Source organism: Furipterus horrens, unplaced genomic scaffold (genome assembly GCF_987537825.1).
Source record: "Furipterus horrens unplaced genomic scaffold, mFurHor1.1.pri manual_scaffold_9, whole genome shotgun sequence".
Classification (NCBI taxonomy): Eukaryota; Metazoa; Chordata; class Mammalia; order Chiroptera; family Furipteridae; genus Furipterus; species Furipterus horrens.
Window position 1 is genome coordinate 69158490 of NW_028327179.1, and position 24372 is coordinate 69182861.

General features: G+C 38.4%; 1 pseudogene; it reads left to right on the forward strand.

Annotated features, from left to right (window-relative positions):
* Positions 1-1637: 1637 nt before the first annotated feature.
* LOC150001892 (synaptonemal complex protein 3 pseudogene) lies at positions 1638-21552 on the forward strand (annotated as a pseudogene).
* Positions 21553-24372: the final 2820 nt, after the last annotated feature.

Sequence of the window (24372 nt, forward strand, 5' to 3'; positions counted from 1 at the left end):
AAAAGTTCTCACTGTAAGAAAAATATTCTGTTAACTATGTATGGTGACAAATATTAACTAGACTTATTGTGATTCTTTCACAGTATATACAAATCCTAAATCATTATATTATACATCTGAAACTAATATAATGTTATATGCCATTTATATATCAATTTAAAAAAAAGGAAAAGAATATTTACTGATCTAGAAAATGCCATTTAGGTAATGTTGATAGGGTACAGCAGACAGTGCATGTATTATATGCTAACCCTGTAAAATGTTTACAAATATATATGAGAGGAAATACACAAAAAAGCAATAACAAAAAAAAGTAAACTATGTAGAAATAAAAAAAAAGGCATATGACTTCCAAATCATAAGCCAAAGCAAAGCATAGTTCACTTAAATAAACAATTCTCAAACTTTTTAGTATGAACACAGTTTCAATTATTAGGCTCCAAAACTGTTTTTAAGTAAGCTATGTATGTTTTAACACTTATCATATTCAAAATCAAAACTGAGCAATTTAGCCATGGCTAAGTGGCTCAGTTGATTGTAGCATCACAGGCACACCAAAAGATTGCAGGTTTGATTTCTGATCAGGGAATACAACTAGCTTGTGGGTTCAATCCCCAGTTCAGCATGTACAAGGGACAACCCATTGATGATTCTTTCACACATTAGTGTTTCTCTCTCTCTTTTGCCCTTCCTTTCTCTAAAATTAATAAAGATATCCTTGGGTGAGGATTTAAAAAAACTGAACAAGTTAAAATTACAATTATACACAAATACACATTTCATTAACCATCAGAACATCATCATTTGTTATGCAACCTCTGGAAAACTCCATTGTTCAGTCATGAGAAAATGGAAGTTGAATAATGCAAATCATGTCTTAATATTATTACAAAAATAGTTCTGGCTTTGTAAATCCTTGTCTTGGGGACACCCAAATGTTTCAAGATTATTAGGTAAGAATTGCTGATTTAAATAAATAAATAAGGGAAAACACCAATAAACTCAAAAAGGAGTTGAAAAAATAAGAAAAAAAATCATCCTATAGAAGATATTATAAATACAAATTAAGAATGAAAATTGGTACAAAAGTACCTGCAGATTGTCTTCCTTCCACACTTCCCACCCCCTACTCTACAAAGAAACTTGCAACCTGCACTCTGTTTTCTAAAATCTAAAGGACACATATCAAGCATAAAGTTTCCTGACTGCAGTGACAGTCCTAAGAACTTAACCATTTCCTCAGGGTCATGACAGCGTTTTCTGCCAGTTCTCTTCAAATTTCTTTCATCATTGCTTTGGTTTGTTTGGTTAGTTGGTTGTTTTTGTTTATTTGTTTGCTTTTACACTTTTCTTTACTTTTCTGATTTCTGTTTCTTACCCTCTTCTCTTTAAACACTATCTTTAAGGACACCTCATCCATTCTACCTGTTTAATAAAACCTTTATAAATATTTCTCCCTAAGTTTTAAATGCATATATTCATATATTTATATATGTTCATGTATAAAACTGCTTGCAGAAGATACCTGCTTGAATATAAAATGGGCTTTTCAACTTTAACATATTCAAAACTGTATTAAGAAATAAGAGTCTTAGGATCTGCTGGGCTTCAGGGCTCTCACCCCTCTCCCCGGTGTCATGCAGGGCAAGGAGCCACCGGGGCATGCTGACCGAGGCCTGAGAGTGTGGAGGCCACTGCCCGTGAGTCCACCCTGCGTCCTGCTGCCCTCTTCCTGGCTCTTCTCTGCAGCTCCTGGACTGGTTCTGGTCACTCATCTGCAAGGAGGAATGGGGCTGACGCTCATGATGCTACAGTAAGGGGCAAGAACACCTTTGTCAGTGACATCGCAAATACAACAAGGTTACTGACGTGTCCAGAAATGCAATCCTTTGGATATCACACACACTGCTTTTCAGGGACAACCAACTAACATGGACCTTGCAAGATTTTTCTCCCTCATGTGAAGACTTTCTTCAACTCCAGATACCCTTTCATTATGGATCTCTGGACCAGAGCTAGAGATCATTAAGAAAGAGTCTAGACTTCCGGCCAAGATGGAGGCATAGACTGACATGCTCCGTCTCCCTCCACAACTAAGAAGGACTACAACTGCCAAAAAAACCCAAAAATAACCAGAAGCGTCAGAATATATAGCTACATGGAAGTCCAACGTGTGAAGTTATAAACAAGTGGTGCTCATCTAGACCGGTAGGAGGGGCAGAGCTGGGGCTGAGAGGTCAAGCTGTGCTGGAGGTGGCAGCTGCAGTGTTGAGCAGTGGGACTCAGTAAGCACAGATGCCCATATTTAAGGGGATGAGAGAAGTGCCTGGGAACCAACCCTGGCTGCAGACTAAACCTGTCCATTAGTGATTCCAATACCAGGAAGGCAGACCCCCCATTGCCTCGGACTGTGAGGCCTAGAGGGCATGGGGCTGGAGGAGGAGGCTCCCGGTCTCTCAGCGGAAAGCGAATGGCAGGAATCCATCTTGGACCCCCGCCCCCACACAAAGCACCACAGTGTGGTGAGAAGGGTCGCCCCAGTAGTGATGAGTGCACAGGGCTCTGCCCCTGATAACGTAGGAGATGTGACAGCCCAGCCCAAGAAGGAAAGATAAACGAAAATGGTCAGGATGACAGGACAAGTGGTGAGGAAAGAAAAGCCAGAGATCAAATCAACAAATCAGAACATAGGGAAGGAACAAACAGTCAACCAGTGCAGAAAGAGAAAACAGAAAGTAATGAGAGAAACAAGATGGCGGAGGAGTAAGTGGAAGCTACACTAACTTCCTCCCAGAACTAGTCTGGATTTACAACGTAATTTTGGAGAAACCATCTGGAATAACCAACCGAACACCAGCTGGAGAGAAGTCTTATAACCACAGAGAGACAAAAAAGGCCGCTACATCACAACGTGACCGGTAGGGAGTACGGAGACGCGGAAGGGCTGGCTGGGCTCACACGGGTGGCAGCTGAAGGGACTGAGAAACAGCTCAGCAGCCGGGAATTCCCCCTGAGAAGGGCAGGGTTTAAACGCCCAGCTGAGCTTCCCAGCCTACAGCAACAGAGTGGAAAGTAAAATAGTATCCAGCTGAGAAAAGCGAAAAGCCACAGGGTTTCTTGCTAGCTGGAGAGAAACAGCTGGAGAAAAAGAGCTCTTAAGTGGATCACATATAAAAATATTTTGGCCCCACTTACCCTGGGCACAAGCAGAGTGAAGACAGAGAGGACTGGAAATACTTGGGGAGAGTTTGGTGTGGTGGCTTTGAGGGGAGAGCTGGGGAAGCAGCCGGATGGGTCCCAGTGCTGACTCATCCCCACACTGCAGGAAGACCATTCCCCTCCTCCAAGTGGCTTCAGCCTGAGGGGAAGCAAAGGCCCTGCCTACAGGAATTAAGCTGCCACACCCACGGTCCTTAAGCCTGACGGCTAATCACAGATTGAATAGATTATCAACTAAAGAAGCCAGACAAAGGCAGTAGATCCCTGAAAGTCTCCAACAGGCTGCCTAGGCCCAGACTGGTACAGGATCTGACACAACCAGGGGCAGATACAGGAAGTGCAGATCATTCTAAGAAGCACCAACAAACAATAGGAGTCACAAAAATGGGGAGACAGAAAAACAACCCCCCATCGAAAGGAAAGGTAGAGTCCCCAGAAAGAGTCCTAAATGAAATAGAGGGGAGCCAACTATCAGATATGGAATTGAAAGCATGGATTATGGAGAAGCTCAATGAGCTCAGCGGAAACTACAAAGAACTCCAGAAAAACTACAGTGAACTCCAGAAGAACTATAAGGAACTTACTGAGAATTATACCAGCATCAAAAAGGACATGGAAGCTATCAATAAGAACCAGGAGGAAATCAAGAATACAATCTCTGAATTGAAGAACACAGTAGAAGGAATTAAAAACAGGCTAGAGGAAGCAGAAGATCGGATCAGCGAGCTGGAGGACAATGTAGACAAAAACTCACAGACAGTGCAACAAAATGAAAAAAGGCTGAACAAGACTGAAGAGGCTCTAAGACAGCTGCAGGACAACATGAAACGTAATAATATCCGTATCATAGGAATTCCAGAAGGAGAAGAAGAAAAGCAAGGAATAGAAAACCTTTTTGAAAAACTAATGACAGAAAACTTCCCTAACATGAAGAGAGAAAGAACCATGCAAGTCCAGGAAGCACAGAGGGTCCCAATGAAGATGAACCCCAACAGGCCCACTTCAAGACACATCATAATTAAAATGGCAACATTCAAAGACAAAGAGAGAATCCTAAAAGCAGCAAGAGAGAAACAACTAATAACATACAAGGGAGCTCCAATAAGGCTATCATCAGATTTCTCAGCAGAAACACTACAAGCCAGAAGGGAATGGCAAAATATATTCCAAGTAATGAAAAACAAAGGCCTACAACCAAGAATACTCTACCCAGCAAGGCTCTCATTCAAAATGGAAGGTGAAATAAGGAGTTTCCAAGACAAAAGAAGGTTAAAAGAATACATCTTCACCAAACCAGTATTGCAAGAGATGCTAAAGGGTCTACTTTAAGAAGATGAAGAAACAGAGAGAGACAGAGAGGAATGAGTACAAAGGGGGAAAATGACAATGAATAAGTACTGAAAGAAAGAAGGAACTTCTACCATTTGCAACAACATGATTGGAAATAGAGAGAATTATGCTTAGCGAAATAAGTCAGGCAACAAAAGAAAATTACCTTATGCTTTCACCTGTTACAGGAAACTAATGAACAACACAAACAAATGAGCAAAATTGAACCAGAGGTATGTAAACGAGGAATAAACTAAGAGTAACAAAGGGGGAGATGGGAGGGAGAGAAGTGGTAAGAAGGGGAAGGGTCTAGTCAAAGACCATGTATAAATGACCCATGGACATGGACAACTGGGTGGAGACTGAATGTGGAAGGAGGAGGGGCAGGGGGCAGGGAAGCAACAGGGGGAAAAAAGTGAGACAACTGTAATGGAAAAACAAACAAACAGAAAAATTTTTAGTGGAGGGAAAACATAAAAATAAAGAACAGATATGCAAGTTCAGTGAATATTAGAAGGACAAGGATTTTCCTTCACACTGTATGTATTTTCTCCCTATCTGATCCCTCCAGAATTTGGCATTCTAAAGAAGTAAGTAATGACCTAAGTTTCTTTGCATAAAACTAATAAGACCAGTTGTTAATAACGATTTTTTTGACTAAGACTTTGACTGGAATGTCATGCCTAAAGGAGACATGCTTGGGCTTTGGTTGTTACCAAAAAGCCCTGAGCAACTGGGACTGACTTTCAAAGCTAATAAAAGTCCACGAGATAAAAGGCCTGGTACCTTGGATGGATGAGCGGTCTGTAGCAATCTTTCCAGGGAAGGAACGAAGGTTGTTTTCCTGAAAGATGGCTAGAAGGGACCTTAAGGCACAATGGAAAACCAGGAGGACCTGGAAAAGACAGGTGTTTACAGGCAAGGCTGAATGCCAGGTATGTTGCTCAGCTTCTGTGCCCTGAATGGCAGACTGAAGGTCACCCTAAATGTTCCTTGCGTAAGTTCCAGCAAAGCAGAACTAAAGATCATAAGTGATCATTTGCTGCTCGTGTTGTGTTTATGCAAATGAACAGGATAAATTAAAAATGAACTTAATGCAGTCCTTTTAATGACAAGAAGGGTAATCTTAGGGAGAAAAATCAAGGTTCAAGGAAGATCACAATGCCCAGTGGTAGACTATAAAGCAGTGCAGCTAACTGTCTTTAAAGTTTCTTTTCATTTAAAGTTTGTTTTCATTTGAAAGTTAAACTATGTCTGTGGCATTATCAAAGATGTTTAATTTACAGGCAAGAAGAATGTCAAAGGCCTTGCAACTGGATGTCTTTCCGATAAGACAGTCCTACAGATTTAGAGACTTGTTTGTGCGTTATGCTACATAAATTAACATGTGTTTTCTGTTTTCATAGGGCATAAGCCTACGATCTCATTACCTGAATGATTGTCTGTACGTATAGGCCTCACTTAATCCTGTCTGCATTGCTGCCTCCTGAGACTCAATGGTTTGGCTGAACTAAGTGGCTGGGTTGGTGAAGAACGGGGTGGTCTGTGGGCTTCACTTTAAAACTGGTTTCTCTTTTCTATCCTAATGGCTTGAACGGAAAGAGCCCAGAGGCCTGAGAGGGGGAAACCTAAAATATTTCCCTCAGTCCAAACTAAGTATAATGGGCAAAAGGGTTTTGGACAGGTGAGATGTACCTGGCATACCTTCCTCCAAAGAAGCCCTTCTTTTCCCTAATGTGGGACATTGAAAAATTAATACCTGTCTTTTGTCATCTAGTGGTTATGGATTGAAGGATGTCCTTTAACCCTGTTGCCCCCAGAATACAACAAGGATGCCAGCCTGTTAAACCAAGCATGCCGTTGTCCAGAGACAGCCAACCAACCTGGAGTCTGCACGATCCTTCCCCTTGTGGGAAGGCCACCCTCCCCTCCACACCCCCACTCTTATTAGGGATTTCTTGACCCAACGGTAGGTAGGACGATGACCATGTCCAGCTTGAAGCATCTAGAGGAGCTTGAGACCTTCGTCCATTGTCCTTTATAAGATTGTAAAGGGTCTTAAGTCTGAGAGGGAGGGATTGTTATTTTTTATTGTTAAAATATTTAACTAATTAATTAATTATTTTAAAATAAGGAAGAAGAATATATGAAAGGGTGAGCCATGGGCATGGACTTGGGGAGGGGATTGTCGGGGAAGGGGGGTGCTGGGCGGAGGGGAGCAAAGGGGAAAAAGTTGGAACTATTGTAACAATATAATCAATAAAATATACTTAAAAAAAAGAAAGTAATGAAAGTGAGGAGAGGATCAGAAACTTCTGGGACAGCTATAAGAGACTGAACATATGAATTATAGGACTGACAGAGGGTGAAGAAGAAGAACTACAAATTAAAAAATTAAGTGAAAATATAATGAAGCAGAACTTCTCGAACTTGGGGAAGGAAATAGACTTACAGGTCCAGGAAGCACAGAGAGTTCCAGGAAAACTGGACCCAGGGAGAACCACTCCAAGACACATTATAATCAAAATGTCAAAAATTAAAGATAAAGAGAGAATCTTAAAAGCAGCAAGAGAGAAGAAAAGAATCATGTACAAAGGGGTCCCAATTAGACTCTCAGCTGACTTCTCAAGGGAGACCCTGCAGGCAAGAAGGGACTGGCAAGAAGTATTCAAAGTAATGAAAATCCAAAACCTACAACCATGAATACTCTATCCAAGGAAGCTTTCATTCAGAATAGAAGGGCAGAAAAAGTGCTTCCAGGATGAAATAAAACTGAAGGAGTTCATTAGATCCAAACCACTGTTATATGAGGTGTTAAAGGGACTGATTTAGAAAAAGGAGGATCAAAACTATGAATATTAAAATGAAAACTGCATCACAAGAACCAACAACAGAAGCTAGGGAATCAAAACAAAGGCAAACTAAATAGGCAACGAGAGTGGAAAAAGAACTATGGGTATAGAGATCACACTGGGGGGGGGAGGTCAGTGGGCGGGGGAGGGGGAGAGGGAGGGAGATAGTACAGGAATTAAGAAGCATAGTAGGAGGGAGTAAAATAGACAGAAAGGGGTTGACAAGAACTATATGCACAACCAATGGACATGGACTAAAAAAGAAAGGGGCAATTGGAGGGAGGGGGCCACTGGGTGGAGGGGAGGTGAAAGAAGGGAAATTGGGACAACTATAACAGTATAATCAATAAAACATATTTAAAAAATGAAAACTGTATCACAACAACCAACAACAGAAGCTAGGGAATCAAAACAAAGGCATACTAAGTAGGCAATGAGAGGAGAAAAAGATTTATAGGTAAGGGGAACATATTGCGGGGCGGTCAGCGGTGAGGGGGAAGGGGGAAAAAGAATTAAGAGGAGGGAATGTAGGAGGAAATGGAGTAGACAGGAGATGTTGAGAAGAACTATATGCACAACCAATGGGCATGGACTAGAGAGGGGGGCAACTGGAGGGAAGGGGAGTCACAGGGTGGAGGGGGCAGAGGGAAAATAAATTGGGACAACTGTAACAGCATAATCAATAAAAATATTTTTTTAAAAAAATAAAGAAAAAATCTCCCCTTTACTTCAGTTAATCATCAATCTTATTGATTTCACTTTCCAGTTATTATTATAAACCAGTTTTTTTCTTGTTCTTCATTATTAGTCACCTAAAACAGAACTTTGTTATAAACTATTAGAAAACTCTTTTTGTGGTTTCTAGACTTCTTTGACTACTTTCCATCTTTTTCAGAGCAATCATCTTAAAAGGCCCATGCTGTCATTTAACTAAAACTGAAAGACTGTTTCATCTAGAAAGCATTTTAGTATGACATATGAGTTCTACTACCTACCTCTATCATGTAATATCTGCCACTCTACTAATGACTTTGAAAATAAATATTCTACCTATATAAAGAGAGAGGGGAAGAGACAGAAAGCGAGAAATTCTTGGCAATAGATGCAAAGGTTCAATAACTACTTTTTATTTCATTTAAACTAATGTATATATAAAGCTCTATAAATTAAAATATCAATCAAAATGTTGCAATAGCTCTGTATTCAAAAGGTAAGTATGCAAAAATGTACAATAAAAAACTTAAAAAACACATCTATATGTCCAAAAGAAGTATATCATATAATTTTATATGTGTTATAGTTATTCCAAATACCAGAATCCAACCACTAAATTATTTCATATATACATTTAGCAGCATGGAAAATATTTACATTGTGACTTTAAGATAAAAAATATAAAATTGCACATATACTATGATCAAACTATATTTTAAAGTCTGACTTACACAAGAAAGAAATATTGAAAAAAAAAATCACCACCAGGTTAATAAGACTGATTTTAGGAAGAATTTTTCTTGCTTCCCCTTCCAATATTTAATAATATGATCATGCTGCATTATAAGAGAAGAAAATAATATAGTTTTTGTTGTTTTTAAAGATCCATGAAGCCCTGGTTGGTGTGGCCCAGTGGATTGAGAGCTCTCCTGAAAAACAAAAGGTCAGCAGTTCTTTTCCCAGCCAGAGCACATGTTTGGGTTGGGGACCAGGTCGCTGGTTGTGGGCATGAGAGAGGCAACCAGTAGATGTTATCGCTCACACATTGATGTTTCTCTTCCTCTCTTTCTCCCTTCCTTCCCATGTCTCTTAATAATAAATAAATAAAATCTTTTTAAAAATTAAAAAAAATAAAGATCCATGAAACTTTAAATCTTAGATGTTTTCTAGCATTATAATATCAATATTTTTATCCTTGATATGATATAAAATAGTAAGCAAACAGAAATTGTCCATTGTGTTTATCTTTTTCACTATGATGATTTGAGGCTTACATAATTAGGTACCAGTGCAGAAATTAAGGTTCATACACCTCAACTAAAATTTTTTCTATCAAAAGATTTGTGTGTGTGTGTATGTATATATATATATATACATACACACACACACACACACACACACACACACACACACATTATCCTTATATATACTATCTCAGATATCCCTGGGAATTTAGGCATTTAATCTCTAAGAGCTCAGGATCAGTAGTTAGATACTGCCTAAATGTGTCAGTTTAGATCTGCCACTTACTAATTGTGGGATCTTGGACAAGTTATTTGACCCCACTGTACCTTCAATTTTACCTGTGTAAAATGGGAATAATAATAACAACTACCTCATATGACTGATGAAGATAAAATGACTAAAACATGTAAAGCACTTAGAACAGTATAGGACATATAATAAACACTAAGTAAATGTCAATTATTTTGTATTATTACAGTAATATAGATAAATATACTAATTATATCTGGACTATATAGTATATAAGTATATCGTAATTAATATTTTGCATGCATTATTTATTATTCATTTGAAATCTCACCACAAGACTGTGAAATAGGGCAGCTATTACAACCATTTTTACATATAAGAAATCTAAGTCTTAAAGAGATTGGGTTACTTACCCAGAGTTTAAACATTAGACATTTGCTAGATAAAACACACTGACTCATGAATATTCTAATGTTGCCCCAGGGCTCAGGCTCATCATGACCAAAGTCTCTGAGTGAGATGAATTCCCTGGCCAAAGGCAAGTAGTTGGAGATTTCTGCTTGTTTTCATTTCTTACTTCAGTATAAATGGGCATATATGTATAAATGTTAAACAACAGGCTGTAGCAGAAGGGAGCTGTGATTTATAACATTTGCTCATTTCTTATTTCTCTGGTATAAGTATGGCCAATTTAAAACTACCAATCTGAAGTAAGTGAATACAGACTTTGGAAGAGATGAACACAATGGACTCTCCCTAAACAATATGAGTTGGCTCCAGTACATCACAAAACAAATAAAAGGATCACAAATGGAAAATTTTGCCAATGGTTGTTCTCAGTATCTAAATTAACACTGAATCTATTCCCCTAGCAATATTGTATATGAACTATATCTAACTAAGCTACTTTAATAGTTTCAATTAAGACTTTAGAATCATCTCACATAAGAATAACTACTCGGTTATAAATTTACCCAGATCACATCTTTTTCTTTCCAGATTTAGTGTTGCCCTAAACTATATAGAGATGCTCACCAGTTTCTCTTCATCGGTGTACATATAAGGAGACATTGTGTATTCTGTGCTTTTTATTATATCCTTGGCTAAGTTACAAAAACAAAAACAAAAAACAAAAAAAACCCAAAAACCAAAACCCCACATTTATGAGGACTGCTTTGTTCTTAGGTGAGTTTAAAGAAGGTTGTCAGTGCTTCACAGTTGGTTTATATTCAGATCTTCCCCACACTTTATCAAATGTAGATGCCACACTTTTTCAGAGGAAGTGTCTCATACCAGTGTTATAGATCAGTGCCCACACAAGCACCCTGACATTGCTGAGACATCAGGGGAAGCCATTTTTCTCTGGTTCACTAGTATTTCTGTAAACACTCAGTGTATTCAATTATAGATACTTTATCAGATTTAAAGGAGTTGGGAAAACTCTGATTACTTTCTCATAAGTCTTGTGGAATTGCCAAGAGCAGTTACCTGAAAAATGATGGGTCAAGTACTCCTAGATCCTTTAAAAACATAACTATATTTGAATAATGTTGGACCACTAAATTTTACCAATAATAATGATGATGGTAAACAGTTTTCATAGGGCATCATACAGTTAGTTGCTTGTATTAATGTCCCAAGTCGCAATGTAACATTTTGCATTTAGTTGAAGAAATATTCAAAATACGATACTGATGCCTTATTGTTAAACTTCCTGGTATCGTAGAAATAGATTTAGTTATGTATCAGACTAACTTTGTAATTAGTTATCTATAAGTATAGTTCTAATGTGAGGCACGTGTTCCAAATTCACAAAATACAGAATAGAATTGCTTGTTGGAACTCTTCAAAGATCATTAATGACTTTTTAAAAACCCCTCCTCTACTGACATGTGGAGACAGTGACAATGCTGGAAAGCAATAGCTCCTGATTGGAAGGAATGATCCTCCTCCTCCTTCTTATTTCCATGCTTTCATCATCCCCACCATGTACCACAGCTTCAACCCAGTCACTCAGAGACTGGCTTCTATATTTTTCTGTATTGAGGTTGACAGTTGAGACTTATTATTTCTGCAACAAAAATAACTTAATCTTGTACAACATATAAGTATTGTCCTGTTCGTAGAAGGAGTGAGAAACACAGTACTGATTAAAGAACTTTATGTAACTATATTGTAGCATGGGTACCACAATAATATACCATATTTAAAATGCTGCAGCGCCTAACTTTACTCTGGCATTTCCTGTATTCACAAGAAAAGCTACAAGAAATTAAGGTGTTTCATTAAGTCAGAGTACATATATTCCAATTTTCCATTTTCTAAAAGCTGCACTTGAGATTAAGAGTTATGTGCAAGTGGTTTAACTGATAGGTGATCCCTGGAAGCACAGGGTGAGAATGAAGAATGGCAAGAGAAAAGGGCCATAAGAGGATGCATTCAGGGCTAAGCTAAGTCTGTGAGTTGATGATGGCAGCTGCTAAATAAACCATATAAATACATTCTCCTCTCTCTCCGTTTTATTTTTACTCTTCTCTCAGGAGAGTCCCTAAACCTCACACTTCACTCCAATATACATTAATCACCAAAGCCCACAAGTTCCACTTCTACCCATTTCTACCTTCCTTGAACTTACATTCTACATTCTCTCTTGATCACTTCTTAAAATTAAACTTACCAGTCCTGTTGCCAATTTTCTCAGAGATACTTTCTGCTTTCAAAAGTGACATATTATTACCAGATAAACTCGTGGGCTAAAAAATGGTGGATTAACATATCATCTCACCCAAAGATAGTTATATTTTGTCAGTACACTAAATAATACTTAATGCATTAAGGGGATAATTATGGTATGTTTTAAATAAAATGTCAGGTTAATGGTAGAAGAATTTGTAGGGACAAGGGTATTACTAAATATGATTTTTTTCCCTAAAGTGCTTGATTAAGAAATATACCCTATTTGGATAGTCAGAATGAATAATATTATATTGAAAAGTCTGACAAATCTAGCTTTAAGTATTTTTATTTCTTATTTAACTCAGGACATTGGGAAAGTTTTCTCTCAAGTTATGTGGGACCCAAAAACAATGTTAAAAAGGCCCCTACTAGAGTAGCACAGAAAAGTCCTCTGCACATTTTATCAAATAACAATTTAAATAAATTTAACCTATTTTTCATTTTCTTTTGAAATATAATATTCAACATATACAAATATTATATAGATCAATAGAAGTATATCGAATACCTACAAACTCACCACACAATTCAAAAATAAAAATTGTAGTATCTTGGCATGCATCCATCTTCTCTTCTCTGTGCTGCTCTTTTTTTATTTTTAAGTATATTTTATTGATTATGTTGTTACAGTAGTCCCAATTTTTTCCCTTTGCTCCCCTATGCCCAGTACCCCACTTCCCTTTAGCAATCCCATGACCCTTAGTTCATGTCCATAGGTCATGAATATAAGTTCTTTGGTTTCACCCTTTCCTATATTATTCTTAACTTCCCCCTGTCTATTTTGTACCAACCAATTATGCTTCTTAGTTCCTGCACATATCCCCATTTCTCACTCTCTCCCCTATCAGCTGATAACTCTCCAAATGATCCCCATACCTATGATTCTGTACCTATTCTGGTTTGCTTAGTTGAACTTTGTTTTTATTTTTTAGATTCAGTTGTTGATAGTTGTGAATTTGTTGTCATTTTAGTGTTCATAATTTTTATCCTCTTTTTCTTAAGTAAGATCCTTTGACATTTCCTATAACAATAGCTTGGTGTTGATGAACTCCTTTAGCTTTACCTTTTCTGGGAAGCACTTTATCTTTCCTTCCATTCTAAATGATAACTTTGCTCGATAGAGAGTAATCTTGGTTGTAATTCCTTGCTTTTCATCACCTTGAATATTTCTAGCTAGTCCCTTCTTGCCCACGAAGTCTCTTTTAAGAAATCAACGATAGTCTTGTAGGCACCTCTTTGTAGGTAACTCTCTGATTTTCTCTTGCTGCTTTTAAGAGTCTCTCTTTATCTTGAACCTTTGGCATTTTAACGATGATATATCTTGGTGTGGTCTTTTTTGGGTCTAGCTTCTTTGTGATTCTCTCACTTCCTGGACTTATAAGTCCATTTCCTTCACCAACTTAGGAAAGTTTTTCTTCATTATTTTGTCACATAAGTTTTCAATTTCTTGCTCTTCTTCTCCTTCTGGCACCCCTATGGTTCGGATGTTGGCATGTTTAAAGTTATCCAAGAGGTTCCTAAGCCTCTCCTCATTTTTTTTTTCAATTCTTGATTCCTCATTCTGTGCTGGTTGACTGTTTTTTTCTTCCTTATATTCCAAATCATTGATTTGAACCCTGTTTCCTTCCTTTCACCATTGGTTTTGTGTAGATTTTTCTTCGTTTCATTTAGCATAGCCTTCACTTTTTCCATTATGCGTTTGCCATACATAAGTATATCTGTCAAGCCTGTGAGCATCAATATCACCAGTGTTTTGAACTCTGCATCTGTTAGGTTGTCAATCTACTCGTTTGTTTGGTTGGCTATCTCCCCGTCACTTAGTTCTTCCCCTGGAACCTTGATCTGTTCCCCCTTTTGGGCTATACTTCTCTGTCTCCTCATCTTGACAGGCTCCTGAGTTTGTTTGCCTCTGTGTCTTAGGCAGAGCTATTGCTCTTGTTACATTGTAAGGGGTGGAGCTTTAGGTATATGTCAGTACAGGGTGACCTGTTTCACCATGCTGTAGCGCTGTGTGTGGGGTGGGGTCCTAGAGGGAACAGTGTTGCCTGCTCAGCACTTGCCCCTTTTCCAGGCACCTCTTCCACTTCAGACAGGCCTGGAACCTCTACAGCTGTTGTGTCCCCATCGTTCCCAAAGTGGGTGGATCTGCGAACATTCTAGGACTGTGGTACCCATCTAAACAAGAGCACTTTGTTGACAGACCAACAGTTTTATCCTCCACCCCAACACCCACTAGTTTACACAGTCAAAAACAATAAGGTTTTAATTTCCCTGGCACTTGGGCCATGAGCTGTGGGGTCTGGTATGGTGCTATTGCTGGTGCTGGGAGTACTCCCCAGGTGTCCCTCCCTACTTTTTAAAACATGTGACTGAGCTTTCCACTGGCCTGCCACTGACGCTGCTCCTGTCGCCACCACACCGTGTCCTCTCTGCATCAGCTCCACCCCTCCTACCTGTCTGGATGAGTATTTCTTCTTTATATCTTTGTTTGTTGAACTTCCATGCAGCTATATTTTCTGGAACTTCTGTTTGTCTTTAGTGTTTAGATAGTTGTATTCCTTCTTGGTTGTGGAGGGTGACACAGCATTTCTGTCTAGGCATCCAGCTTGGCCGGAATTCTTCTGTGCTGCTCTTTAGTCCACTCCTGAAGTAACTAATGCCTTTCCTAAGTTATGAATTTGTCATTACTTTATTTTCTTAAAGGTAGTTTTTAACATATATGACAGAAGAACGAATAATATATTGGCTAGTTGTACTTGGTTTTGAGATTTGTGAAAATTATGATATGTAGTGTTTTGGCACTTGAGACACTTTATTCTGTTTTTAAGTGTTATATTCCTATGAATCATCCACATGGTTGCATGTAACCTGTAGGTGCAGAGCAGTCTTTTTTTTTCTGTTGTATAAAACTCCATTTTAAATGTATCTCAATTTATTTTTCTGTGTCTTATTGATATACATTTGGATTGCTTATAGTTTTTGGTATTTTGAGCAATTTTTCTATAAATATTCTTGTACCTGTTTCCTGGTGTTTATATGTAAATGTATGTACCTAAATGTACAAAAGATTCTTTTTAAAAAAATTTAAGAGGGGTAAAAAGATGGTGGCAGAGTAGGTAGGGGTGTTGTCTACTTGCTCTCATCACAGAAGGATTTGGGGTGCAAACATGGAGAAGAGTAAGTGAGTGCAGATTTCAGACAGCACAAACAGGGAAGGGAGTGTGGGAGCGGCATGAAGGAGAGCAGAAAGTTTGGCCTCCTTCTCCAGGCTGAGTCACCAGTCTGAGTCACTGGGCCTCCCAGACTGGCTTCTCTGCCTCACTGCACCTGAAAGGGGCAGCAGCTGACTGGCTCATTAACCTGGATCTGCTTGGAGTCTTCCCCCTGCCAAGGGTGCACTGACCAGCAAAGTCCCGGAGGGAGTCAGCGAGAAGGTTTGGCTGAAACAGCCGGAGGCAAGGGAAGACAGTGAACAGCCCAGACTGTGAGAAACTGTATAAACTGAGTCTAGGTGGGAACTCCATTGGCTGGCAATCCTGGGCTGGTAGCTCTGCACTCTGGGCGCGCACGCTAGAGCCCCACCAAATAAAGGGGAAGAACTGAGTCACAGAGAAGGGTCTATACAGGAAAGCTGTGGTGGAACTACAGACTCGGTAAGGACCCCGGGCGGGCAGGTGGCGCATGCAGGCGGCGTGCAGGCAGCACACAGGTGTTGCACACAGGTGGCGCGTGCAGGCATACAGGCAGGGACGTGAGCTGGTGCTGCAGTTTGAAAGCAACACAGAGACATTTTTGAAGAACAGAGATGGGACTTGAGGCTGAGCAGAGATTATTGGCATGTGCACGCCGACCCATCAGCAGAACAGTGTTGTTAGACAAACCTGAGGAGGGCTGAGGGCACCACAGGAACAGGGGGTAGGGGACTCAACTAAGTGCAGCTCACAGCAGACCAGTGGCAAGCCCATGAGTGAGAGACTAGAAACCTCAGAATCAAGCTGGATCTCCCCACAGCCAGCCAGCCAGAAACAATTTGAAATCCATTAGAATTTTTAGCAAATGCGGATCCAGAAAAAGAAGACTTCACCCAAAGGTTGAACTGAGTAAAAACTCTTTTTTTCTTTCTTTCTTTTTTTTTTATCTCTTTCTTTAATCTCTTTCCTACCTTCTCTCCCTCTTGTGATTCTTCTTTAATTTTTGTTTGTTTGTATGTCTGTTCTGTTTATCCTCCCTCTTAAACTAAACATATAGCATATAATTGCTATATAAACCTAATACTATACAATTCCACGTTCTCATTTCATTCTGCATTCTTCCCTCCATTTTTCAGCATATAATGTAAATATTACTTACTGTCTCACATAACCTTGACCTTATTTCCTACTATTATTATTCTATCACGTTCCCCTTCAAAATTCACCTTTCTTTCATTTAAAACAATGCTTATTTGTTTCTCCTATAGTATAATAGTCTTAACTTCTCTAAATTTATATTAATACTGGCTCACTTGTTGGTGAGAATAGGATTGTGGTTGGGGGATATTTTGGAGGGTGTGGGTTTCTTGCCTGGGTTTTGTGTTTATGTTTTAGTAGCATCTCCACAAAAGAACTCAAGACAAGGTGGGCAGAGTGACCCTCAATCAACTAGCCAGAGGAAAGGACCCACCAAAGAGTAACTGAAATGCAACCAGACAGCAGGAACAAATGGCATTAAGGGTATCCCAAGAGTGTCAGGCTCAGGAGATCAAAGAGCCTGCACCACTGAATTCCCAAGGTAGCCTACAAAGAATCTCATAACCCGAAGGTGGGAAGTCAAAGCAAGAAAATCTAATAAACAAAAGCAAGCAAGAAGAATCCAACATGGGGAGACACATAAAGAACCTTCCAATGAAAGGAAAAGAGAATCCCCAGAAAGAGAGATAGTTGGAATAGACATAAACCAACTATCAACATAAAATTCTGAAGAATGGTTATAAAGAAGCTCAATGAACTTGACAATCTCAACGAAAACTATGGAACACTTCAGATAAATTACAAGGAACTCCAAGGAAACTACAAAGAATTGCAGAGAAGCTACAAGAAACTTACGGAGAATGACACCAGCATAAAAAAAGGACATAGAAACTATTAACAAGAACCAGGAAGAAATGAAGAATAAAATTTCTGAACTGAGGGTTACAGTAGAATCAATCAAAAGCAGGCTAAGTAGCAGAGGATCAGATGAATGTGTTGGGGACAATGTAGAAAAATATTCCCAGACAATACAACAAAATGAAAAAAGATTTAAGAAGAATGAAGAGGCTTTAAGAGAAATGCAGGACAACATGAGATGAAACAACATTAGAATCATAGAAACAACATTAGAATCAGAGAAACAACATTAGAATCATAGGGATAGAAGAAGGAGAAGAGGAGGAACAAGGGATAGAAAACCTGATATAAAAAGTAATAAAAAATTTTCCTAAACTGAAGAAAGAAGTCATGCAAGTCCAGGGAGAACAGAGGGTCCCAATAAAGATGAACCATAAAGGCCCACTGCAAGGCACATTATAATTAAAATGGCAACATTCCAAGACAAAGTGAGAATCCTAAAAGCAGCAAGGAAAAAACAGCAAATAACATACAAGGAAGCTCTGATAAGGCTATTAACTGATTTCTCAACAGAAACACTATAAGCTGGAAGGGAATGGCAAAACATATTCCAAGCAATGAAAAACAAAGGCCTTCAACCAAGACTACTCTACGCAGCAAGGCTCTCAATCAAAATGGAAGGTGAAATAAAAAGTTTCCCAGACAAAGGAAGACAAAAGAATACATCTTCATCAAACCAAATTTGCAAGACATGCTAAAGTAAATAATTTAAGAAAAAGAAGAAAAAGAGAGGGGGAGAGGAACACAGGTACAAAGGGAAATAAATAAATATCTGTCAATAATAACCTTAAAAATAAATGGATTAAATGCTCCAATCAAAAGACATAGGGTAGCGGAATTGATACAAAAACATGACCCACATATATGCTGTCTACAAGAGACACACCTCAAAACAAAAAATTTGCACAGACTGAAAGTGAAGGGATGTAAAAAGTATTCCAAGCAAAATGGCATCAAAAAAAAAACAAAAAACTTGGGGTAGCAATACTTATATTAGACAAAGTGGATTTCACAGTGAAGGCCATAAAAAGAGACAAAGAAGGATATTGTATAATATTTAAGGGAACAACCCATTAAAAAGATGTAACCCTAGTAAACATATATGCACCAAATATATGAGTACCCAAATATGTAAGGAAAATACTAGAAGACTACAAGAAGGATATCAACAGAAACACACTCATAGTAGGGGACTTTAACACCCCATTATCAACAATAGACAGGTCTTCAAAGCAAAGAAACACCAAGGGTATTGAGGCATTAAACAACACACTAAACCAAATGGACTTAACTGAGATATATAAAACTTTTCACTCCAAAGAAGCAAACTATACATTCTTTTCAAATACACATGGGATATTTTCAAAGATAGAACACATGATAAGACACAAAACAAGCCTCAACAAATTGAAGAGAATTGAAGTTATGTCAAGCATCTTCTCAGACCACAATGCCTTGAAACTAGAAATAAAGCCCCCCCTCAAAATATCAAAGACATTCAAACTCATGGAGAATGAATAACATGATATTAAATAATGAATGGGTTAACAATGACATCAAGGGAGAAATCAATAAGTTTCTGGAAACTAATGATAATGACACACAACAGCCCAAAACCTATGGGACACAGCAAAAGCAGTCCTAAGAGGGAAGTTCATAGCAATACAGGCCTACCTGAAGAGGATAGAAGAATCTGAAATAAAAAAATCTACCCTACAGATACAAGAACTAGTACAACAACAATACACAAAGCCAAGGGCGAGCAGAAAGAAGAAAATCATCAAGATCAGAGCAGAATTAAATGACATGGAGACTAAACAAACAATTCAAAAATCAACAAAAGTAGGAGCTGGTTCTTTGAAAAAATTAACAAGATCGAAAAGCCATTAGTGAGGCTCACCAAGAAAAAAAGAGAGAAGACCCAAATAAACAAAATCAGAAATGAAAGAAGAGAAATCATGACTGATATCACAGAAATACAAAGAATTGTAAGAAATTACTACAACTGTATGTCAAGAATCTCGACAACCTAGAAGAAATGGACAAATTTCTAGAAACATATAATCTTTTAAAACTGAATCAAGAAGATGTAGAAAACCTGAACAGACCAATAACAAAGAAGGAAATTGAAACAATAATCAGAAATCTTCTGGCAGAGAAAATCCCTGGACTGGATGGCTTCACGAGCAAATTTTACAATACATTTATGGAAGAACTAACTCATACAATTCTCAAACTATTTCAAAACATCCAAGAAGAGGAAAAAATCCCAAACTCTTTCTATGAAGCCAATATTACCCTAATCTCAAAACCAGGTCAAGACACAACAAAAAAGAAAACTACAGGCCAATGTCACTGGTGAACAGAGATGCTAAAATCCTCAACAAAATATTGACAAACCAGATCCAGCATACATTGAAAAGATCATACACCACGATCAAGTGGGATTCATCCCAAAGATGCAAGGATGCTTTAATATTTGCAAATCAATAAATATAATACATCACCTAAACAAAATAACAAAATGAAAGACAAAAATCACATTATCATATCAATAGATGCAGAAAAAGCACTTGATAAACTACAACACCCATTTATGATGAAAACTATCAGCAAAATGAAATATATGGAGAATACCTCAACATAATTAAGGCTATATACCCGAAACCTGAACCCAGCATCATACTCAATGGATAAATAAACTGAAAGCATTCCCCCTGAGATCAGCAACAAGACAAGGATGTCAGCTCTCTCCACTCCTATTCAACATAGTGTTGGAAGTTCTAGCCACAGCAATCAGACAAGAAAAAGAATAAAAGGGATCCAAAATGGGAAAGAGGAAGTAAAACTGTCATTATTTGCAGATGATATAATAGTATACATAGAAAACCGTATATACTCCACCAAAAAATTACTTGACATAATAAATGAATTTGGCAAAATAGCAGGGTACAATATATATATATGCAGAAATCTAATTCTGTACACCAACAATAAAATATCATATAGAAAGTGAAAAGCAAACAAACAAACAAAAAACATTTACTGTAGCAACAAGAAAAATAAAGTACCTAAGAGCAAACCCAACCAAAGAGATAAAAGACCTGTACTCAGAAAACTACGTAACACTGAAGAGAGAAATTAAGGAGATACAAATAAATGGAAGCATATACCATGTTCATGGATGGGAAGAATCAACATCGTTAAAATGTCCATATTACACAAAGAAATTTACGGATTCTACACAATCCCTATTAAAATACCAATGACAGGAGGTTGGCTTTTCTCCTGCATGAATTACAGTTGCTTCAGAGGAGCATCAAAGCTGCGAAGCAAACCTCAGTCAGGAAACATCTAAATACGTTTCCCTCTGGAAGAAAATGTACCGGGAAATCTGGGAAGATATTAACAGAGGATCATGTCGTAAGAGCCTATGGCTTTGAGAAAGAAGTTAAAAAAGATATGAGGTGTTCAGAGGAGGATTTTACTGACGTGATTACTCCAGTAATTTATGAGCTTGGGAAGAAAAGGACTCCTGAAATTATGAGAGGTAAAGTACAGAATATGCTGAGAAAAATTGGAGCTGACATTAACAACGTTATTCTTGCAAAGAAAAAAAGACTAGCAACGTATACCAAGGCTTCCCTCATAACCAGAAAACTGAACATGTTTGCAGAGTCCAACAAGATCTAAGGCAGAAGCTTAATCAAGAATTTTCCCAGTGGTTTTTGACTTTGTTTCAGCAGTGGAAGATAGATATGCAGAGAACTGAGGAAGAAGAAGAAAAACTAGCTGATTTGTTTCAACAGTAACAAAAGGTTTTTCAACAATCTAAAGTTGTGAAGAGCCAGAGACTGAACACAATTAAACAGTTGCATGAGCAGTTCACAAAGAGTATGGAGGACTAGGAGGAGAATCAGGATACTCTACTTATTGGTGCACAAGATTAACTTAAAAGAGAAATGGCTGTGTTGCAGAAACAAATTATGATGGACACTCAGCAGCAAGAGATGGCAAATGTTCACAAGTCTCTTCAATCCCTTCAATCCAAGTTATTCTGATGACTCTTTGAAGGAAGAACTTGAACCTAAGTAATATGTTACAATTATAACAGCTAAGAGGCATAGAAATCTTTAGAGTGGTTTAAAAATTCTAGTTTAAAATGTTACCTCGTGTTAATCATTAGCTTAAGTGTAAGCCTCCTCTTTCTGTTAACCTCCAAATAAAATCTAAACAGTTTGTGAGTAGCAGCAGTCCATAAACTGTCTGTGCCAAGCTTTCTGCCTGTTAATAGTAATAGTGAGTTTTCCTAACACTTATTAATTACTTAGCAATAAAGATGATTTAATTGCAAAAAAAAAAATACCAATGACATATTTCACAGACCTAGAAAAATATTTCAAAAATTTATATGGAACCAAAATAGACCATAAATAGTTATAATAAATTTGAGACAGAATAACACAGCAGTAGGGATCACAATACCAGACATCAAACTATACTACAAAGTCACTGTGATCAAAACAGTCTGGTACTGGCATAAGAATATACATATAGATCAATGGACAGAACAGGGAGCCCAACAATAAACTGAGGACTATATGGTCAACTATAATTTGACAAAAGGGGAAGGAGCATAAAATGGAATGAGAAAAGCCTCTTCAACAAATGGTGCTGGGAGAACTGGATAGAGACGTGCAAGAAAATAAAACTAGACCACCAATTTACACCACACACCAGAATAACCTGAAGATGGATCAAAGACTTAAATGTAAGCTATGACACCATAAAAATCCCAGAGGAAGCCCTGGGTGCTGTGGCTCAGTGGATTTAGCGTCGACTTGTGAGCCAAGTGTCACTGGTTCAATTCCCAGTCAGGACACAAAACTAAGTTGCACATCAGGTCCCCAGTTGGGGGCACAAGTGAGAGGCAACCACACAGTGATGTTTCTCTCCCTCTCTTTCTCCTTTCCCCTCTCTAAAAATAAATAAATAAATAAATAAATAATTTTAAAAGTAGATAAATTCTTAAAAATATATATATCCAATCAATAGTTATTGGTAAAATGAAAAATGTGTATTTTTGAAAAAAAAAAAGAATCCCAGAGGAAAACATAGGCAGGAAAATTTCAGATATGCCATGTAACAATATTTTCACTAATATATCTCCTAAGGCAAGGGAAATAAAAGAAAATAAACAAATAGGACTACATCAAACTAAAGAGTTTCTTCTAAGCAAAAGAAAACAATGGCAAAAAAAAATTAAAAAAAAAAAAAGAAAGCAATGGCAAGATGAAAAGGAAAACTACCACATGGGAAAACGTATTTGCCAATGATACCTCAGACAAGGAATTGATCTCCAAAATATATAAAGAACTTACACATCTCAACACCAACAAGACAGACAGCCCAATTGAAAAGTGGGCAAAATATCTGAACACACACTTCTCTAAGGAGGATACACAGTGGGTCCATTGACACATGACAGAATGCTCAACATCAATAGCCATCAGAGATGAAAATAAAAACCACAATGAGATACCACTTTACACCTGTCAGAATGGCCATCATCAACAAATGAACAAACAACAAGTGCTGGCAAGGATGTGGAGAAACCTGAACCCTACTGCACTGTTGGTCAGAGAAGGAAAACTCTGACTCCAAAAAATCTCCGCTGCCTTGCGGCATACCTCTTCAGGGGAAAGGCTAGGGGAGTAAACCCCGACAGAAAATCCGGAGCCGGAGTCCCTAAGGCGGTTTGACGTTGTGGTCATCACCGGCAACTCCTGCGGCGCACCTGAAGCCAAGCTGTATTGACTCCGTCTTTCCCTTGGACCCTTCAGCTGCGAAGAGAGGGGGGGTCTGCTGCATGGGCAACAGCAGACCCTCCATATCACCCCGCCCAGGCTCTGTAGCTTCAGCTTCACTGGAGAGGACACTCCAGCGTCATCGCAAGATGTCGATTCAACACCGGAGGAGACAGATACCGTGTCACTCCCGAGTCGGACTGCACAGCCATTCTCGGCGGTGCAGATAGACTCTTAAGAAGCTACACCATCGTCTCTCGAGACGGACAGCTGCCGACCGACCGACCGACTGCACTGTTGGTGGGAATGCAGACTGGTGCAGCCACTATAGAAAACAGTATGGAATTTCCTCAAAAAACTAAAAATGGAGCTGCCTTTTGAACCAGCAATTCCACTGCTAGGATTATACCTGAAGAATACTGAAACCCCAATTCAAAAGAACTTATGTACCGCTATGTTCATAGTAGCACTGTTACAATAGCTAAGTGCTGGAAGTAGCTTAAGTGCCCGTCTATAGATGAGTGGATTAAAAAACTGTGGTATATTTACCCAGTGGAGTACTATGCAGCAGAAAGAAAGAAGGAACTCCTGCCACTTGCGACAACATAGATGGAACTAGAGAGAATTATGCTTAGTGAAATAAGCCAGGCAATGAAAGAAAAACAGCTATGATATCACCTAATACAGGAGACTAATGAACAATACAAACAAATGAACAAAATTGATCAAGGAACAGAATAACAGGGAAGGGTCTAGTCAAAGAACATGTATAAGTGACTCATAAACATGGACAACGAGGTGGGATTTGACTGTGGGAGAAGGGGTGGACTAGGTAGGGGGGAGCAATGGGGGAAAAATGGGCAATTGTAATTAAAATACAATAAAAAATATTTTAAGCATATTTTATTTATTATGTTGTTACAGTAGTTCCAATTTTTCCCCCTTTCCTCCCCTCAGCACAGTAACCCCTTTCCCTCCAGCAATCCCACCCCCGTTAGTTTATGTCCATGGGTCATGCATATAAGTATTTTGGCTTCACCCTTTCCTATATTATTCTTAACTTCCCTCTGTTTA